The sequence below is a fragment of the Coregonus lavaretus genome (genome assembly GCF_964263955.1).
Source record: "Coregonus lavaretus genome assembly, chromosome: 5".
Taxonomy (NCBI): domain Eukaryota; kingdom Metazoa; phylum Chordata; class Actinopteri; order Salmoniformes; family Salmonidae; genus Coregonus; species Coregonus lavaretus.
In genome coordinates this window covers 34,480,174-34,501,157 of record NC_139992.1, presented here as the reverse complement: position 1 = coordinate 34,501,157, position 20,984 = coordinate 34,480,174, and positions in this window count along the sequence as shown.

Below are 20,984 nucleotides of genomic sequence, written 5' to 3'. Positions count from 1 at the left end.
GAGCACCATTGCTTATTAGCCTTGGTTGGAGGGTTGAGCTGGGTTGAGCTGGGTTGAGCTGTGGCTGGATACAATAAACACAGTTGAATGCAATGCTGTTGTATGAAGGGTGAAGATGATATGTACTAGTGTTTACACTCAACATAAGGAGTCCTCAGATAGGGAAATGCAAACCCGTAACCGAAATACCCTTCACGGACGTCCCTGTCCTATAAGTGTAACAGCTCGGACCGCCCCCATCAAGTCCAGGAGGAAACAACGACTGGTCGCCGAGGAGATGTTCAGGGACGAGCAAGACTGCTCTCCGGTTACCTCTATGCATCCCTAAATGTTCAAGTTCCCCAAATTGGACTTCGGTATGCCAGCCATGGGTAAGGTCGAACTGGAGCGAGCCCTGATGGACCAATTGTATCTGCACAGTACAAACTCTGCAAACGACACGGGATAGATCACCCTAACCCGCAGGAGCTAACCAGTGATGTTCTCACAGACTACCAGACCCATAGGCTGGCATCCGTTAGCTGGTTTGCTAACGTCATACCATTCGAGTTGGTGCTCTCCGAGAACCATCACGCTGTCCTCATGCCGGCTGTGAATGTCATGGACAGATACATGACCACCTGCGCCGACCTAGGTGAAGACCTGTGTGAGCTGTTGAAGAACATTGGTAACATCCGAGCGGCATGTCTGTCGCTCTCAATCAAGATGCATGCTGTGTTCACTGCATTCGAGCTAGAGGACTTGAACAAACGCAACGGCTGGGTACACAAGGCATTGGTTATAGAGTCTTCCAGCGACACGGGTAACACCAGGTTTGATGTCTCGATCATGTCCGATATAAAGGGAATACAAGAGGCTGAAATGTGGATAATTAGCAGGTTGAGAGGGGCCGTGTTCCCCTCAAACGGTGAGAACACAATCAGTATACTGTGCAAGTATCTAATCCTGGAACACCTCAGTGGGCAAACTACCCCTTCCCTGGTACCTACCCAGGTTCTGAACCTACGTGTCACGGCAATATCGGGCAAGCTGTTATTAAAATCGGCATTGGACATCAGGTTGTTACGCTTCAGGAGATGGAAATGTATCGCTGTGTGCTGCATGCTTGGGGTGATGGAGGTGTGCGTTACGACTCCTAAAGATGCGCTCCATGTGAAAGAGAGTTTACTCATGGTCCTGGAAAAGCTGAAGCCTGGAGAGTTCACACATAAGGAGCTGTGTGACCTTACTGAGATATTGACCCAGGGCTGTGTGGTGTGCAGCAGTTCGTTTGTCAACCCTGATGTATACAGGTCGCTACGTAAGATATCGTCTATGTTATGCTCTGAGTGTAGGAAGAACCTTCTTGTCAGGGGACATAGTGCTTGCGGTGAGACTGGAGACACGAACAGTGAAGGACCCCGGGATAATAAAGTTGCGCGTTACTCTGTGTAGTGTACTTACACTTGGACTATACCTGGACTATACCTGGACTAGACTATGTAACCCATGATATGTAACCCATGATATGTAACCCATAATTTGTAACCCATTTGTATAAGCATTTATATTCATGTGACATGACATAAAAGAAGTGAAATATAACTCAAGACATAACACACAAACGTACAATGTGTCATGTGTCAAACACAAGGGTTTATTATTCAGACAGGCGCAGGTGCACTACACCCATGATGAAATGTATGTATAACCTACACTTCAGAATACAACTACTAACAAAATGTAACACATCATCCACACATCAGTCATACATAGGTTAGGACATAGGTCATGGTCAAGATTATGGTTCGGTAAAGCAGGCCCCATTGCATCTCCAACAGACAAGCTTTACCTCACTGCAATGTGTTCACCCATACTATAAGCATCAATGTGCACGGCTGCAATGCAATCCACCCACCACCCCCGGCAAGGGGTTAATTTGCCGCTTCACCGTAAGTGTTAGGCTTCACCATACGTGTGATGCTTTGCTCCTTGGTTGGATGGTCTGCTCCTTTGTTGGACAGTCCTCTCCTTGGTCTGATGGTCTACTCCTTGTTCGGATGGTCCTCTCCTTGGTCTGATGGGTCTCCCCTTGGTCGGATGGTCCTCTCCTTGGACTGATGATCCTCTCCTTGGTGGGATGGTAAGGTTGAATTGACAGTCCTTTGGTTTTACAATAGCCCCACCCCCAAGGGCCCTAATGTATATAAGGCAACTAAGATTGCCACTACCACACAGTTTACCCAGCTCTACCAGAGTTTCAACCAGAGTTCATCAGATAGATGGGTCTATACACAACGCCAGGCTCTGCAGTAGCACTGACTGTGCTTCTAGGCCTAGTTACTACAGGACTGAGCCAAAGTGAAGATATGTTATACTTCACCACATGGACAGGCAACGGGGAGAATCTGATGCCCCACATGAATGCTATCAAGGAACAGGCTGAGGGCTCTCACAAGAACAGACTGGTGTTGGACTCTGGGACAATGGAACACCTTAAAAAGAGCGGTGTTGTGGAAGGCAGTAGAGTTGTCATGGATCTGGATACGGCTGTGTTCACTAGAGCTAAAGAGCAGATAACACTAAAGAATCCCAGACTCGAGGAACAAGTGGACCGGTTGTACGACAATCTACAGGGTGCGTATGAGGAGTTTAGAGGTAACAACTTTTATGCCTCAGCCTCGGACATCCTGCGCTATGTCGCTTAAACTGCGTACTCCGATCAAGCTGACCGGTTGGTGTATCATGACGCAGACGTTAGATTCAAACCCTTAGACCATGAGCAGCAGACGAACCTGGGATCTGGTGCGGACATGAAGGTGGCCACGGTAACCTCTACCAAGCGTAAAGATCAATCCCTTGTCGACCAGCTGTCATTTGTGGAACCGAGTTACTTCTACGAACTCACACCCTACGAGTACCCACAATACACCCAGTTCAACTCCGATTTGATCTTCAAGCGGAAATCCGCTGCTACACGGTCTGCGGTGGCGATCAGAGCGATGCAGCAAAAGACTATAGCTGCAAGCCAAAGATCGATAGTCAAGAGGGTCCTGGGTACTGAAATATCTACAATGACTTTACATGACGCAATTCGGACAACTCACCCTGATGAGACTAGGCTTGTGCTACCTCCCAAAACCTTTGGGTTACTCTACGACCAAAGGACCCAGGGCCTACCTGGGTATACTATGGCGAATCTGAAACGTGCCTACGTGGCAGCTGTAGGCCTCAACCCTATGGACATGCTACTTGCCAGAGAGATGAATGCCAAGTACACAGCTGCCCGTCCAAGTTCAGAGTATGTACTTGATGGTGAGAGCTACTTCAGAATAGAACCAAGTATCTTTCTTCGTACCCTTGAAATGAAAGTGGATATCACGACTAGGAAGATGTTCCTGTCGGAATCTGCGCTCAACCCGGCTGACGTCGGGGCTGTATCTCGGCAAGACGCTCGAAACTGGTTTGGGGTTTCCCAGGGTGACTGTCCGGATGTGCCAGTGTATAGTATGGCGGAAGAAGCGGCTATCAAGGTGTCAGATGTCACCCCTTTACATGTGAGACCCCCCAGTCCCGAATTACCTGAAGGTCAGATAAAGATGGACATGGGTTCGCTCTCATTTGGTTCCAAAAGAGAGCCTCACGCTGTAAACCCAGAGACGGAACCCGAAGCTTTCGAGAGAGGCATAGCAGCCTGCGGGATCAACAGCAAGCGTTGACGCAGGGCTGCGTCCCGCTGCTCCCTGTATGAGGAGGAGAACTTCTCTACCACGCACAATGGAGAGTTCCTGTTTAAAGACAAGTGGCATGTGAAATTTACAAGAGAAGACGGGTCTCTAAGGATGATAGTCGAATCCACTGTCATCGCCAGGAATGTCATCACCCGAGTGGTCACCAAGATTCCAGCGGCTCTCGTCAAGGCGTTTGTACAGAAGCGCAAGGCGATTGTGGAAATGGGTCGCGTGCAGCTGGAGGAAATTATGGGCAACCCTGAAGTAGAAGTGGCCATGAACTCCATGATGTCAGAAGCTCACAGTGCCATCCCCAGTGATCACGGACGAGCTGTGAAGCGCATGGGCTCTGCGTACGCTCGCATGGCCACAGGTGGCCCTAAGTCGCAACTAGCGGTGAAGGCTTGGGTCCTTGGAGCGCGAGCCTACGGGGTGTTCACTAACATTGGGGCCCTAGTGTACGGAGACCCCTTGGTAAAGACCTTTGCTGCCTTGGATCTTAGTCAAACCGTGAATGGTTTCATAGCTCACAAATTGGCTCAGTACGCAAAGACCAAGGCTCTAGCTGAGACCTTGGAGCTGTTGGCTAACAACCCGGTCATGAACATGGCCAGTACAGCAGCTAACATTTTCTTCTTTGCTCAGAACGTACGCAACGTCGCTGATGGACACCACAGTCCTACGGACTACTACTGGTTGACAAGATCCTCGATGCAGATGCTAACCCTGATGTTTGAAAGTCTCAACCCTGCGATGTTACCCATGGTGTCGGTTGACGTTCTAGTGACCCTCATAGCACAGGGGGAATACGCGACACACATGACATGGTCCGTAGCTAACAAACTGCCTCTTAGCACTAAGGACATGTGGACTTTGGTGGCAACGTCTTTTTTCGGCTCTAGATCGTGGTTGGAATACTATGAGAAGGTGGCCGACTTGGAGCGTGTCAACAGCCAATTTGCAAACTCTCTGGTTGACACATTGCGCACGGTAAACGTGGTAGTTGGCTTCCCAATATCTACAGTGATCAACGAGTGGCACAATCAGCACAGTCAGGAATGTGTAGAGACGTCCGTCAAAGTGTGGCCTGTGATGGGGGACTCTACTAAGCACGACCTGTCTCAGGCCGATTTTTCTATGGAGCACGGCGTGCCCCTCAAAGAAGTGTACATCGGGAACATCGAAACCCAGCAGATGTGTTACAACCTGGCTGTTATAAACTGCTTACACCTCCAACATTCTGTGTTTCACAGAGCCATGGTGTATTTGGGCCAAAACATCGGCGCTTTGCCTACCAATGAAGAATGTGTATTTTATGACCAAAGTATACCCAACGCCACTGACCCATGTGGTAACTTGGCCACATTTGGAGATGACACAACTGAGAGACAGCGGTTGGTACCAGTGACCAAAGAGCACGGCGATCCGCTTATGGAACCCCAACTTAGGGCTGTTAGTGTTAATGCGTACGAAGCCAAGATGATTTCACGCCCTGTAGGATGGATGAAGGAATCCCGCAAGTATACAGCCTTAATGAATGTCAAGGATACACGCTCACCCTTCCTCACAGCCAGAGCTCCGGATGCTAACATCTTCAAGGCACGTAACTACAGTTGTCTAAGACCGTGTATTACACGCAGGTATATTGCCACGGATAAAGACGAGGATGTCGTCCAACCCTACGTGTTTAGGAAAAGGGGTCCGGAAAGCCAAGAGCTAGTACTGTACGCGAATGCTCCTATTGTGAAGAAACCCAGACGTAAACACCTAAAGATTGAAGACATCAATTGGTATTACAAGCCGTTGGTAGCTAAGGCCGACATGCCTGCGATTATTGTAGTGGATGGAGGAGGCGTATATAAAGGTGCTACAAATGCAGCCAACATTTTCCTTGTATCCCAACATGCTACAGCTGCCACAACGGGAGGCTTAGGTGTTGATACCGTGATTATCGGCAATACAGAGAAGAGGCTGTTGATAACCATAATGCGAGATGAGAAGAAAAATAAAATCACGGGCAGCGATATTACCCTCGTACCCATATCCATAGAGAGCATCATTGCTGAGAAATCCTCCGCTAATGCTGTGTTGGAGCAAAGAATGGACCTGCACCTAGGTGCCAAATCCCGTGTGGTGTTGTGTAAGGGGAGTGAGTTCAGCACACTGGAACTGGGACCACTCTCCACCGTTATAGTGAAGGCTCCTATGACCCTGACTCTTGTGGTAGCATACGACACTATGGGTATGGAGGTGAGCGCAACTGTGGACGTGGACGATATCACCTTAGTCTTCCGACCGGCGACTAGCCTGTTGCCTCGCCCTGACTACGTGAAGCGTGCATGCTCTGTGACAGATGACGGACTGTCTTTACATGGAGGAGCGGTGCTTTTCAAGAAGGGGAGCTCAGCCGTGTCTATCGACCCCGACGGAATCATGTTGACTTGCAGTGTTACAGGTGATATGGTTTATCGAAGCGCCTACAAGGATCTGAGTACCAAGGAAGGAGAGGAGTTTAATGCCCAGGTCTGGAGGGAGAAACTTGATGCGCTGGTTCGCGCAGGTCTGGATGACATGACTGTGACAACACCGAACAGGGTTAGAGTTGTGGCCACCACAGCCCAGCGAACAGTACTCAGGATCGACAATACCACTACAAGTATTCACCAGAGCTTCGGTCAACAGCGCTCGATTGCAATGGACTTGGTAGTGGATCTTGACGTGACACACTGCAACCTATCTTTGTACGGATCTGGGTCCCCTATGACCTATTGCTGTATGGGTTCGGATTGTTTCCCAATGGGGGTTAGGGATGTAACTCACTGTGACATAGTGATGACGGGAGTGACTCCGGATGGATCTAACTATACCACCCAGGTGACCGTTACAGCTAAAGGTTTTGGGATAGTCGCCGTAAAGGGTAGAGAAAGCGGGCGGTATGAAACACCGGAGGGATTGGAACTGCATTCCAGCCTCCACGATGTCAATACCGTTCGAATGGTGCTAAGTGAAGATGTGACTGTGGTGTTCAGAGATCAGTTCTCAGGGATGGAGAGGGTTATACCCGCACACTACGGAGAGGTGTTTCTGAAGAGGACCTACGACGACGAAGACCTGTTGATTCACGGTGTTGAAATGATGACTCCTAGTTGGTAGTAGTAGTCCCAGCAGCAATGGGACCACCCATATGTAAAAATGTATGCATACATGACTGTAAGTCGCTTTGGATAAAAGTGTCTGCTAAATGGCATATTATATTTATTATTATTATATTATTCATGTCTATACAGTGGTAGCCCATGGGTAGTATCCCTTCCTGACGTACATACTGTTTGTATTGTTCCATAGTGGCCGGTCCACACCGCCAATACATAACTGTTACATACTGTCAATAAATGTTATAAACATCGACCATTGTTCACGTGTCATATTGCACGGTTGACACATTCATTCATACACTAACATCCACAAGACCCGTAGGGCCCATTACACAGTGAACACAGTGACCTGACTACCCTCTCCATAGGGTGATATGTCCGTTCGTGGATAATATGTAGTATATACACAGCAGGATAGTATATACAGTGGGGGGAAAAAGTATTTAGTCAGCCACCAATTGTGCAAGTTCTCCCACTTAAAAAGATGAGAAAGGCCTGTAATTTTCATCATAGTACACGTCAACTATGACAGACAAATTGAGAGAAAAAAAATCCAGAAAATCACATTGTAGGATTTTTTATGAATTTATTTGCAAATTATGGTGGAAAATAAGTATTTGGTCACCTACAAACAAGCAAGATTTCTGGCTCTCACAGACCTGTAACTTCTTCTTTAAGAGGCTCCTCTGTCCTCCACTCGTTACCTGTATTAATGGCACCTGTTTGAACTTGTTATCAGTATAAAAGACACCTGTCCACAACCTCAAACAGTCACACTCCAAACTCTGGAGTGCTGGAGTAGCCGGTATTGGGGCAATGCTGACGACATTGTTGATCATATGAAAATATATGTGATATTCCAGAGACCTGTGTTTTATTACTTTTGCAATATTCGGTTCCCATCCTTTAGGTGGTGAGTGTGAGTGTGGAATATGGAAGTGGACTCTTAATGAACCAACCACGAACCAACATATTTTGTACTTGTCTCAATATATAGTATATGTACCACCACAGGAGGGCATGTATTATGCATGGGGTCAAAGTACACAAACGAGGCTGCGTATCAACGTATAGACTTTATTTGTTACAGTACAACCAGTATGGACATTGATTCATAATAAATGATTATACGTGATTGAACCAACATATGTGTTTGTGTTGTGTCTAAGAATGAGTGTCTAATAATGACTGTCAGAGTCAGGGTGGCAGTGCTATGTACCAGCTATGTACCACCACGTGATGGCAGCATACTTGGGTAACAGTATTGATATATAACTGTGCTTAAGGTACACAAGATAAGGATGTGTAGTAAAGCAACGCACGTTATAAATGATTGAACAAACCACAAACCTTGGTTTGTCTCTGTTCAGGCAGGGGCTTATATCCTCTATATTATAACCGTACACGGATGCTTCAGGTATGAGCGGATAATGAGCCATGTGCGGACAATTCAACCTAGAGTGGACAATATAGCCTTGGGGGAAACATTTCAACCTAGAGCGGATACTATAGCCTTGGGGGAAACATTTAAACCTAGAGTGGATACTATAGCCATGGGTGGGGGTTAGACTAATGGGCAAGTGCACACCCCTTAGACACTCACACACTCCCAGAGTAGATTTAAAAGGCATTGTGTTCCCAGAGTGTAACCACCAAATACGGAGGCACTCTACTGAACACCCTAGCAGACATGGACCCACTGAGATCTGTCAGTTTACCCTGTGTCACAGCAACAGCCATGCCTTGTTCACCTGACTGCAATTGCACACATCTGGCCACCATCACTACATTGATGCTACAGTTGATGCGGGATTCGCGGACGTTCACCTACAACTCTGCACTGTTGACACTGAATGTAAACAACAGAGGCAATCGCAGGCTAAATGACGTCCTTTGCTTGCTGGAAGGTATTGGGCTTCTGAGAAGAAATGGCAAGCAGTACACACCCATGACACAATGGTATCAGATTCAGACATTTAAAAATGCCAGCGTGAAAAGTACCATGGGGATTATTTACCGGCATGTGCGCACTAACCCAGGGGTGTTCGACATACAGCAATTGGCTGACAAATTCACAATTCAACTTCGCAGGATGTATGACAACCCCAAACAGAGGCCATAGGATGTTACGCAACCGCTACATTGCCACAGTCTGATTCTTCTGTGCTCTACTGGATACATGCTCTGGATAACATCTGGGGTGACCCGCCTGAAATACAGGTTGTCCACAGCGACTCACCACCTGTCAGAAGGTGTGCTGTGAAGGTGTGGTGCAGGAATCAAGCGCAGGACGCAGGAACTTAGTCCAATAGACTTTAGTGAACCAAAACTCAAAACGAGTCAAAAGAGCTTGGATACGAGCGATTACGCACACAGGTGTAAAATCAAACAAAATAACAATAACGCACAAACACGTGCGAGAACCTCTCCAACACAGAGGATAGAACGAAGCACAGACATACACGACAGCAAGTTCAATCACACACAACACATGACAAACACAACGAGAACTTATAGGACAATAATGAACGCTAAACGATAACAGGTGTACAACATCAAGACAAAACCAAACGAACATCGAAACATACAACGGTGGCAGCTAGTACTCCGGAGACGATGACCGCCGAAGCCTGCCCGAGCAAGGAAGAGAGGCAGCCTCGGCCGAAACCGTGACAGTACCCCCCCCCTTGACGCGCGGCTCCAGCCGTGCGCCGACCCCGGCCTCGGGGACGACCAGGAGGACGCGGAGCAGGGCGCGTCGGGTGACTACGGTGGAATTCTGTCAGGAGAGACGGGCCAAAATGTCTCTTCTCGGCACCCAGCACCGTTCCTCCGGGCCGTACCCCTCCCACTCCACGAGATATTGGAGACCCCCCATCCGACGTCTCGAATCCAAGATGGACCGCACGGTGTACGCTGGTGCCCCCTCGATGTCCAATGGGGGCGGAGGAGTCTCTCTGATCTCATCTTCCTGGAGTGGACCAGCTACCACCGGCCTGAGAAGAGACACATGGAACGAGGGGTTAAAACGATAGTCACTAGGCAGTTGTAATCTGTAACACACCTCGTTCAATCTTCTCAGGACTTTAAACGGCCCCACAAACCGCCGACCCAGCTTCCGGCAGGGCAGGCGGAGGGGTAGGTTTCTGGTGGAGAGCCAGACTCGATCACCAGGTGCGTACACCGGCCCCTCACTGCGGTGGAGATCGGCGCTCGCCTTCTGACGACGGATGGCCCGCTGCAGGTGGACGTGTGCAGCGTTCCACGTCTCCTCCGAGCACCGCACCCACTCATCCACCGCAGGAGCCTCGATCTGGCTCTGCTGCCATGGTGCCAGAACCGGCTGGTAACCTAACACACATTGGAAAGGGGTTAGGTTAGTTGAGGAGTGGCATAGGGAATTCTGGGCCATTTCTGCCCAGGGAACATACCGTGCCCACTCCTCCGGCCGGCCCTGGCAGTATGATCTAAGAAACCTACCCACATCCTGGTTCACACGTTCCACCTGCCCATTACTCTCTGGATGGTAACCCGAGGTAAGGCTCACCGAGACCCCCAAACGCTCCATAAATGCTCTCCAGACTCTGGAGGTGAACTGGGGACCTCGATCAGACACAATATCCTCGGGTACCCTGTAGTGCCGGAAAACGTGGGTGAATAGAGCTTCGGCGGTCTGTAGGGCAGTAGGAAGGCCCGGCATAGGGAGCAAACGACAGGCCTTAGAGAACCGGTCCACAACGACCAGTATAGTAGTATTCCCCTGCGAGGGGGGAAGGTCAGTGACGAAGTCCACCGAGAGGTGAGACCATGGTCGTTGTGGAATGGGCAGGGGTTGTAACTTACCCCTAGGCAGATGTCTAGGCGCCTTACACTGGGCGCACACCGAGCAGGAGGAGACATAAACCCTCACATCCCTGGCTAACGTGGGCCACCAGTACTTAGCACTAAGGCAGTGCACTGTCCGGCCAATACCAGGATGTCCAGAGGAGGGTGACGTGTGAGCCCAATATATCAATCGATCCCGAACCTCGAGCGGGACGTACGTCCGACCCTCCGGGCATTGAGGAGGACTAGGGTCGGTGCGCAACGCCCGCTCGATCTCAGCATCGACCTCCCACACTACCGGTGCCACCAGACAAGACTCCGGCAGTATGGGAGTGGGCTCCACGGACCTCTCCTCCATGTCATACCGCCGAGACAGTGCGTCTGCCTTACCGTTCTGTGACCCAGGGATGTACGTGATCTTAAATACGAACCGGGCCAAAAACATGTTCCACCGCGCCTGGCGAGGGTTCAGTCTCCTAGCTGCCCGGATGTACTCCAGGTTACGGTGGTCAGTCAAAATGAGAAAAGGGTGTTGAGCCCCCTCAAGCCAATGCCTCCATACCTTTAGGGCCTGTACCACGGCTAACAGCTCCCTGTCCCCTACGTCATAATTTCGCTCCGCCGGACTGAGCTTTTTGGAATAAAAGGCACAGGGGCGGAGTTTAGCAGAAAGCACGGCCCCTATACCGGCCTCTGACGCGTCCACCTCTACCTGAAATGGTAAAGCGGGATCCGGATGCGCCAGCACCGGAGCCGAAGTAAACAGGTCCTTCAGTCTCCCAAAAGCCCTGTCCGCCTCGGCTGACCACTGCAAACGCACCGGACCACCCTTCAACAGAGACGTTATGGGAGCTGCCACCTGTCCAAAACCCCGGATAAACCTCCGGTAGTAATTTGCAAACCCCAAAAACTGCTGCACCTCTTTAACAGTGGTTGGAGTCTGCCAATTACGCACGGCTGACACCCGGTCAACTTCCATCTTCACCCCTGTCGCAGACAACTGATAACCCAAAAAGGAGATCGACTCCTGGAAAAACAAACATTTCTCTGCCTTGACATACAGGTCGTGCTCCAACAGCCTCCTCAACACTCGGCGCACCAGGGCCACATGCTCGACTCGGGTAGACGAGTACACAAGAATGTCCTCTATGTACACGACTTGTCATGAACCCTGCGTCCTGAGTCGGTTCCTGCCTGTGTTGCCATTTTTCTGCTCTGAATCTCCTGTTTCCTGAAGGTTCTTGAACGCTCCCTGCCTGGTTGCCGGGCGACGTTGCTAGGTGGGAGATCTCCCGATTACCCGCACCTGCATCTCATCAGTGATCTGCACACCTGGTCCTGATCATCACCCTTCATAAGCTCTGACCTGACATCCATTCCCTGCCGGATCGTTAGCCATGAACAGTATGTTTGTCAGCGTATCAGCCTCTGAGTTACTAGCGTTAGTTTTGTTGTTTTGCACCTTGTTGGCTTGCCGTGTACTTACCTCCGTTTGTTTCTATCTACAGCCATTCTCCCGGAACCTTCACCCAACCCCTGCCTGGTTGTCGGCGGCTGCCGAGCCATCATTGGATCTGCCACTTCACCTCCACCAACTCATCTCCGCCACCCGCTCTGTCCCCTGGATTATTCTGCATCGTTTTTTGAATCTGTTAATAAATACTCACCTTCGTTCAACTCACCTTGTCCTGGTCTGCTTCTGGGTTCTGGCTTAGAAAACCGTGACAGAACGATCCGGCCAGAAATGAACCCAGCGGACCTGGACTCTGTTCGCCATGCCATTACCCATCAGGAAAGGATGTTGGGACAACACAGCACGGCGCTACAGGAGATAGCGTTGTCAGTTCGGAACTTTTCGACCAGTCTGACGAAGATCCAGGCTCAGCTCAGGTTGCCGGTGGAGAATCCACCACCGGTTTAACCCCTTTCGCCTACCGCTTCTGGAGCTGTGCCCTTCCGTAAAGCCCAAGGTTCCGACTCCTGATAAGTATGAAGGGGATTTGGGAAGATGCCGTTCCTTTCTTATGCAGTGTGGATTAGTGTTCGATCCACAGCCCCACTCGTACGCCACAGACAAGGCTAGGATAGCCTTTGTGATTGAATTGCTGCGTGGTAGAGCCCTGGAGTGGGCGTCAGCCGTTTGGGAACGACAGGACACCTGCATGGCGTCATACCAGGAGTTCACAGCAGAGATGAGGAAGCTGTTTGACCATCCAGTCCGAGGTAAGGACGCAGCTAAGCGCCTGTTCTCTCTTTGCCAAGGAGCTCGCAGCGTCGCCGACTTCGCAATCGAATTCAGGACATTGGCTGTGGAGAGTGGGTGGAATGAGGAGTCACTGCAAGCTGCCTTTTATCAGGGGTTGTCGGAGCAACTCAAGGATGAGCTGATCTCCTACCCGGAGCCTAGTGACCTGGACAGTTTGGTAGCTTTGTCTATTCGGGTGGATAACAGAGTCCGAGAGAGAGGGAGGGAGAAGCAATGGGGCCCGTCCAATCAATCAGCTTCTCGGTTCCCAGTCGGGTCAGGAGGTGGACCAGAACGCGTCGATCATTGTCCACCACACGGGATTAGTGGAGAGGTCCTGCCTCCAGATTCTGAACCCATGCAAGTGGGGCGGCACGGGTTAACCAAGGAGGAGCACCAAAATAGACGTGAGACCAACCGCTGCCTCTACTGTGGGAGTTCGGGACATTAAATCTCCACTTGTTCCCAGCGGCCGTCAAACTGCCCGGCTCGCTAAGTTTGGGAGGACTTTTAGCGAGCCAGTTACAACCTCTCAATACCCCTGTCAGACCCCGTTTCCCGGCTACCCTCATGAACAGGAATCAGAGATTAGCGATTAACGCTTTCGTCGATTCAGGTGCCGATGGCAGCTTTATTGATGCCGACGTGGTGGAACAGCTGGGGCTTTCCAAGGAGCGATTACCGGAAGCCATTGAAGCTACCACTCTGAACGGCAGTAGTCTGGCACGTATCACGATGAGGACTGAACCGGTTAGGATGCTGTTATCAGGGAATCATTCTGAGGTTATCTCATTCTTCCTTCTGCCTTCTCCCCATGTTCCTCTGGTCCTTGGATACCCCTGGCTGAAGGAACACAATCCCTCGTTCGATTGGGTGACTGGCAAGGTAACTAGTTGGAGCATTGATTGTCATGCTAACTGCCTCAAGACTGCCTGTTCCCATTCTGTTCCCAGTCAGGTCATTGAGGCTAACCCCCCAGATTTGTCCCTGGTTCCCGAAACATATCACGAGTTGGGGGAGGTGTTCAGTAAGCAGAGGGCTCTGTCACTCCCTCCTCAGCGACCATATGATTGTGCCATAGACCTGTTCCCTGGGGCTGCCTATCCCAAGGGACGGTTATACAGCATCTCCCGACCTGAACGTGAAGCTTTGGAGACCTACATCAAGGAGTCCCTAGCTGCTGGTCTCATTCGTCCCTCGTCATCACCCCTGGGGGCAGGATTCTTCTTTGTGGGTAAGAAGGATGGCTCTCTTCGACCGTGTATTGATTATCGGGGGTTGAATGATATCACGGTCAAGAACAAGTATCCCCTGCCCTTGATGAGCTCTGCTTTCGACTCCTTACAGGGTGCTACTGTGTTCACCAAGCTGGACCTACGCAATGCGTATCACCTGGTCCGGATCAGAGAGGGGGACGAGTGGTTGACGGGTTTCAATACACCGATGGGTCACTTCGAGTATCAGGTGATGCCGTTTGGACTGACCAATGCTCCAGCAGTGTTCCAGAGTATGGTGAATGACGTCCTGAGAGATATGATCGGTCTTTTTGTGTTTGTTTACCTGGATGACATTCTTATCTTCTCGAAGGAACCTTCCAGCCACGTCCAGCATGTCAAGAAGGTTCTGCAGCGATTGTTGGAGAATCGCCTGTTCGTGAAGGCCGAGAAGTGTGAATTTCACGCCCACACTACATCCTTCCTCGGGTACATCATCTCCAGGGGAGAGATTAGGATGGACCAGGAGAAGGTTAGGGCGGTTCTGGATTGGGCCCAGCCCGGTACGAGATTGCAGCTCCAGCGGTTTCTGGGGTTTGCGAATTTCTATCGCAGATTCATCCGGGATTACAGCCGTGTGGCCACTCCTTTAACTGCCCTGACTTCCAGTACCAGGACCTTCAGTTGGAATCCTGAGGCGGACCGAGCTTTCCTGGATTTGAAGAGGCGATTCACCAACGCACCGATTCTCTCTCAACCTGACACGGGCCGTCAGTTCGTCGTTGAAGTGGATGCGTCTGATGTGGGGGTTGGCGCCATCCTGTCCCAGCGATGCTCCACTGACGGTAAACTCCTTCCCTGCGCCTACTACTCTCGTCGTCTTTCGTCTGCGGAGAGGACCTACGATGTGGGTAACCGGGAGCTTCTCGCGGTGAAGCTTGCCTTGGAGGAGTGGCGCCACTGGTTGGAGGGGGCGGAGCAACCGTTTATTGTCTGGACTGACCACAAGAATCTTGCTTACGTGCAATCGGCTAGACGTCTCAACTCCCGTCAGGCCAGGTGGGCTTTGTTTTTCGGACGCTTTAATTTTTCCCTGACGTTCCGACCTGGGTCTAAGAACGGCAAGGCGGACGCCTTGTCCCGGATGTTCTCCAAGACGGAGGAGAGTGGGGCCAAGACCGAGACGATTCTTCCCCGGAACTGTGTCGTGGGAGCAGTTATGTGGAGGATTGAGGAGGAGGTTATGGCGGCCCTTCGGACGCAGCCCGGTCCCGGTAACGGTCCACCCGGTCGGTTGTTTGTGCCTGAGTCGGTTCGTTCTGCTGTCCTCCAATGGTCCCACGCCAGCAAGATGGCTTGTCACCCTGGCGTGGCTCGGACGATGGCGTTACTTCGCAGACGATTTTGGTGGCCTGCCATGGGAGAAGATACTCTGAGATTTGTTGCTGCCTGTCCAGTGTGTGCGCAGAATAAGAGTGCCAATCGGCCCAGCTCTGGACTTCTTCACCCCCTCCCTATTCCCCGGCAACCATGGTCGCATCTGGCCCTGGACTTTGTCACTGGGTTGCCCTCTTCTGAGGGGAACACGGTCATTCTGACTATCGTGGACAGATTCAGCAAGTTCGCCCACTTTGTGCCCATTTCCAAGCTTCCCTCTGCCTCTGAGACGTCCGAGATCCTGGTTAGGGAGGTTTTCAGGGTCCACGGGTTGCCCAGTGACATAGTTTCTGACCGTGGTCCTCAGTTTACCTCTGCTGTCTGGAAGTCCTTCTGTTTGGCCATTGGAGCTACAGTCAGTCTCACATCTGGTTTTCACCCCCAATCTAATGGTCAGGCGGAGAGAGCCAACCAGAAGATGGAATCCACGCTACGCTGCCTTGTCTCCTCCAACCCCACCTCCTGGGTCTCTCAGTTGCCTTGGGTTGAGTATGCCCACAATACTCTCCCTACATCTGCCACTGGGATGTCTCCCTTCCAGTGCCTGTATGGCTACCAACCTCCCTTGTTTCCTTCTCAGGAGAAGGATCTCTCAGTGCCCTCTGTTCAGGCCCACATTCGTCGTTGCCACCGGACCTGGCATCGGGCCAGAAAGGCCCTCCTTAGAGTTTCTGACCGGTATCAGCTCCAGGCAAATCGTCTCCGGATTCCCACCCCCTCCTATACCATCGGAGATAGGGTCTGGTTGGCTACACGGGATCTTCCTCTGCGGACTGAGTCTAAGAAACTGTCACCGAAGTTCATTGGTCCGTTTGTGGTGGAGAAAGTGATCAATCCTGTTGCGGTTCGACTCAAGTTACCTAGAACGCTCAGAGTCCATCCCACCTTTCATGTCTCCTGCCTCAAGCCTGTTCTCCTCAGTCCTCTGTTGCCCCCTCCGCCTCCTCCTCCTCCCCCTCGGATGATCGGAGGTGGTCCTGCCTACACGGTGCGCCGCATTATGGATTCCAGACGGCGGGGCCGGGGTTTCCAGTATCTCGTGGACTGGGAGGGGTATGGTCCTGAAGAGAGGAGTTGGATTCCTCGGCGTCAGATCCTTGATGCTGACCTCCTTCGTGACTTCTACCGCCTTCATCCTGGCGCTCCGGGTAGTCCGCCCGGTGGCGTTCGTCGGAGGGGGGGTACTGTCATGAACCCTGCGTCCTGAGTCGGTTCCTGCCTGTGTTGCCGTTTTTCTGCTCTGAATCTCCTGTTTCCTGAAGGTTCTTGGACGCTCCCTGCCTGGTTGCCGGGCGACGTTGCTAGGCGGGAGATCTCCCGATTACCCGCACCTGCATCTCATCAGCGATCTGCACACCTGGTCCTGATCATCACCCTTCATAAACTCTGACCTGACATCCATTCCCTGCCGGATCGTTAGCCATGAACAGTATGTTTGTCAGCGTATCAGCCTCTGAGTTACTAGCGTTAGTTTTGTTGTTTTGCACCTTGTTGGCTTGCCGTGTACTTACCTCCGTTTGTTTCTATCTACAGTCATTCTCCCGGAACCTTCACCCAACCCCTGCCTGGTTGTCGGCGGCTGCCGAGCCATCATTGGATCTGCCACTTCACCTCCACCAACTCATCTCCGCCACCTGCTCTGTCCCCTGGATTATTCTGCATCGTTTTTTGAATCTGTTAATAAATACTCACCTTCGTTCAACTCACCTTGTCCTGGTCTGCTTCTGGGTTCTGGCTTAGAAAACCGTGACACGACCACCCCCTGCCCCTGCATGTCCCTGAAGATCTCATCCACGAATGATTGGAAAACTGAAGGAGCGTTCATCAACCCGTATGGCATGACAAGATACTCGTAATGACCCGAGGTGGTACTAAACGCTGTCTTCCATTCATCGCCCTCTCTAATGCGTACCAAGTTGTAAGCGCTCCTGAGATCTAATTTTGTGAAGAAACGCGCCCCGTGCAATGACTCCGTCATGGTCGCAATCAGAGGAAGTGGATAACTGTACTTCACCGTGATCTGATTGAGACTACGGTAATCAATGCACGGGCGTAACCCTCCATCCTTCTTCTTCACAAAAAATAAACTCGAGGACGCAGGGGAAGTGGATGGCCGTATGTATCCTTGTCTCAGAGATTCGTCTATGTAAGTCTCCATAGCTCTCTTCTCCTCTTGAGACAGAGGGTACACATGGCTCCGTGGGAGCGCAGCTCCTGCCTGGAGGTCTATCGCACAATCTCCCTGCCTATGAGGAGGTAACTGCGTCGCCCTCGACTTACTGAACACAATAGCCAAATCCTCATACTCGGGGGGAATGTGCAATGCGGGCACCTGGTTTGGACTCTCCACCGAGGTAGCCCCCACGGAAACACCTAAACATCGCCCCACACACTGGGCAGACCACTCCATCAGAGCCCTCTCCTGCCACGAAATAGATGGATTATGGATACTCAACCAGGGCATTCCCAGCACCACCGGATACGCAGGAGAGTCGATCAGATATAGCTGGATAATCTCCTCATGACCCCCCTGCGTACACATCCTAAGTGGTGCTGTGACTTCCCTGATCAAGCCCGATCCCAACGGACGGCTATCTAGGGCATGAACGGGGAATGGGACGTCAACAGGAAGAAGGAGAATCCCTAATTCTAAACAAAATTTACTATCAACAAAATTCCCAGCCGCGCCTGAATCTACTAGCGCCTTATGCTGGGAATGAGGTGCAACCTGTGGAAATCGCACAGGTATACAGAAGTGCGCAACAGAGAGCTCTGGGTAAGTGGGGCGCCTACTCACCTGGAAGGACTCCCCAGTGCGGAGCCTGTCGTCTTCTCCCCTAGGAGACCCTCCCCAGCACCTAGCCGCGGTGTGTCCTCCACGGCCACAGTTGGTGCAGGGGACGGCCCCCCTCGTGCTCCGACCCCTCCTCTCTCTAGCGCCAGCACCCCCGAGCTCCATAGGGCTCGGCTCGGAGGTGCTGGAGGATGGAATGGACGGACCCCCCTCGGAACGTCCGCGGGTAGCCAGCAGGGTGTCCAGCCTGATGGACATGTCCACTAACTGATCGAAAGTGAGGCTGGTATCCCTGCAGGCCAGCTCCCGACGGACGTCCTCTCGTAGACTACAGCGGTAGTGATCGATGAGGGCCCGCTCATTCCACCCTGCATCCGCCGCTAGAGTTCGGAATTCTAAAGCGAACTCCTGGGCGCTCCTCCTCCCCTGCCAGAGGTAGAATAGACGCTCCCCCGCCGCTTTCCCCTCAGGTGGATGGTCAAACACAGCCCTGAAGCGGCGGGAGAACTCTGAGTAGGTGATAGTGGAGGCGTCTATTCTCCTCCACTCGGCGTTGGCCCATTCCAACACCTTGCCGGTGAGACAGGAGATGAGGGCGGACACGCTCTCGTGTCCCGAGGGCGCCGGGTGTACGGTGGCCAGGTATAGCTCCACCTGTAGAAGGAAGCCCTGACACCCGGCAGCGGTCCCATCATATGCCCTCGGGAGCGAGAGCCGAATTCCCCTGGGTTCCGGAGCTTGTATGGGCTGACTGGCCGATGGTGATGGCACGGAAGGTGGAGGTGTGGGTGTCCCTCTGGTCTCCCAGCGTTGAAGCGTGTTGATCACGTCCTGAAGGGCGGTCCCGATACGAAGGATCTGGTCGTTCTGCTCGCGGACCCACTCCTCCAGAGACTCAGGTGCTGCTGCGGCTCCTGCTGATTCCATCTTCGGTGTGTGATTCTGTCAGAAGGTGTGCTGTGAAGGTGTGGTGCAGGAATCAAGCGCAGGACGCAGGAACTTAGTCCAATAGACTTTAGTGAACCAAAACTCAAAACGAGTCAAAAGAGCTTGGATACGAGCGATTACGCACACAGGCGTAAAATCAAACAAAATAACAATAACGCACAAACACGTGCGAGAACCTCTCCAACACAGAGGAGAGAACGAAGCACAGACATACACGACAGCAAGTTCAATCACACACAACACATGACAAACACAATGAGAACTTATAGGACAATAATGAACGCGTAACGATAACAGGTGTACAACATCAAGACAAAACCAAACGAACATCGAAACATACAACGGTGGCAGCTAGTACTCCGGAGACGACGACCGCCGAAGCCTGCCCGAGCAAGGAAGAGAGGCAGCCGAAACCGTGACACCACCAGAGGTCTTGTGGATTGACAGTGATGATCCAACATTTGATGCCATCATAGTCATCCAGACGGACTCCCCTCAATTCCTGGCAGTGGAGTCCAGCCATACCACTAGCTACTGTTACGACTCTTACAAAAGCAAAGTGCAGTGTATGGACACTATGGACATGGAAGCTGAAGTACAGGTTTTCCACAGCGACTCACCACCAGAGGTCTTGTGGATTGACAGTTATGATCCAACATCTGATGCCATCATAGTCATCCAGACGGACTCCCCTCAATTCCTGGCAGTGGAGTCCAGCCATACCACTAGCTACTGTTACGACTCTTACAAAAGCAAAGTGCAGTGTATGGACACTATGGACATGGAAGCTGAAGTACAGGTTGTCCACAGCGACTCACCACCAGAGGTCTTGTGGATTGACAGTGATGATCCAACATTTGATGCCATCATAGTCATCCAGACGGACTCCCCTCAATTCCTCGCAGTGGAGTCCAGCCATACCACTAGCTACTGTTACAACTCTTACAAAAGCAAAGTGCAGTGTATGGACATTATGGACATGGAAGCTGAGCGCTTTCACTTGCGCTTTCACTTTGACGACCTATCGATGAACCTCTTTGAAAACACAGATGGCTTTACCAACACAGAGAGCCTACTACAACAGTCCTTACTGTTGTTAGATGGAGAATGTGACAGGCTGCTGGACTGTTTTATTTGACAACGAACCAACCTATAGGTATCCAACACACTACACACAGGAATATTGTTTATGTTGGTACCAATATGTCTGTCTCTTATCCTCAATATGATCTGTACACTTCCCTACACTTCCCTTTAGGGAGTATATCATACTCTGGGTACAAATAAATAAAGTCTATATATTGATATACAAGGCCTATTCCTGTTGTGCTCTTCCTGTTGTGTGTACCCCGTATTGTATACATGTATCAGTACTGTTACTCAGTATGCTGTCGCCATCATGTGGGTGTCTATAACATTGCCACCCCGGTTGGTTGCCGGTTGATTGTGATAGGATGTGATGTGTACAGGTACAATACAGTACGAAACACGGAACCAGGGACACAGGTAAGGCAAACATGCACACCCTCTACATGGGCAGCGGCACAGAAACACAACCCTCAGTCAGAGTCGTCAAACCCAAAGTCCACATCAGTTTCAAATATTGTCAGTTCGCTGTCAACCTTGGCCTTCTTCTTCGTTGTGGTCCTCTTCTCG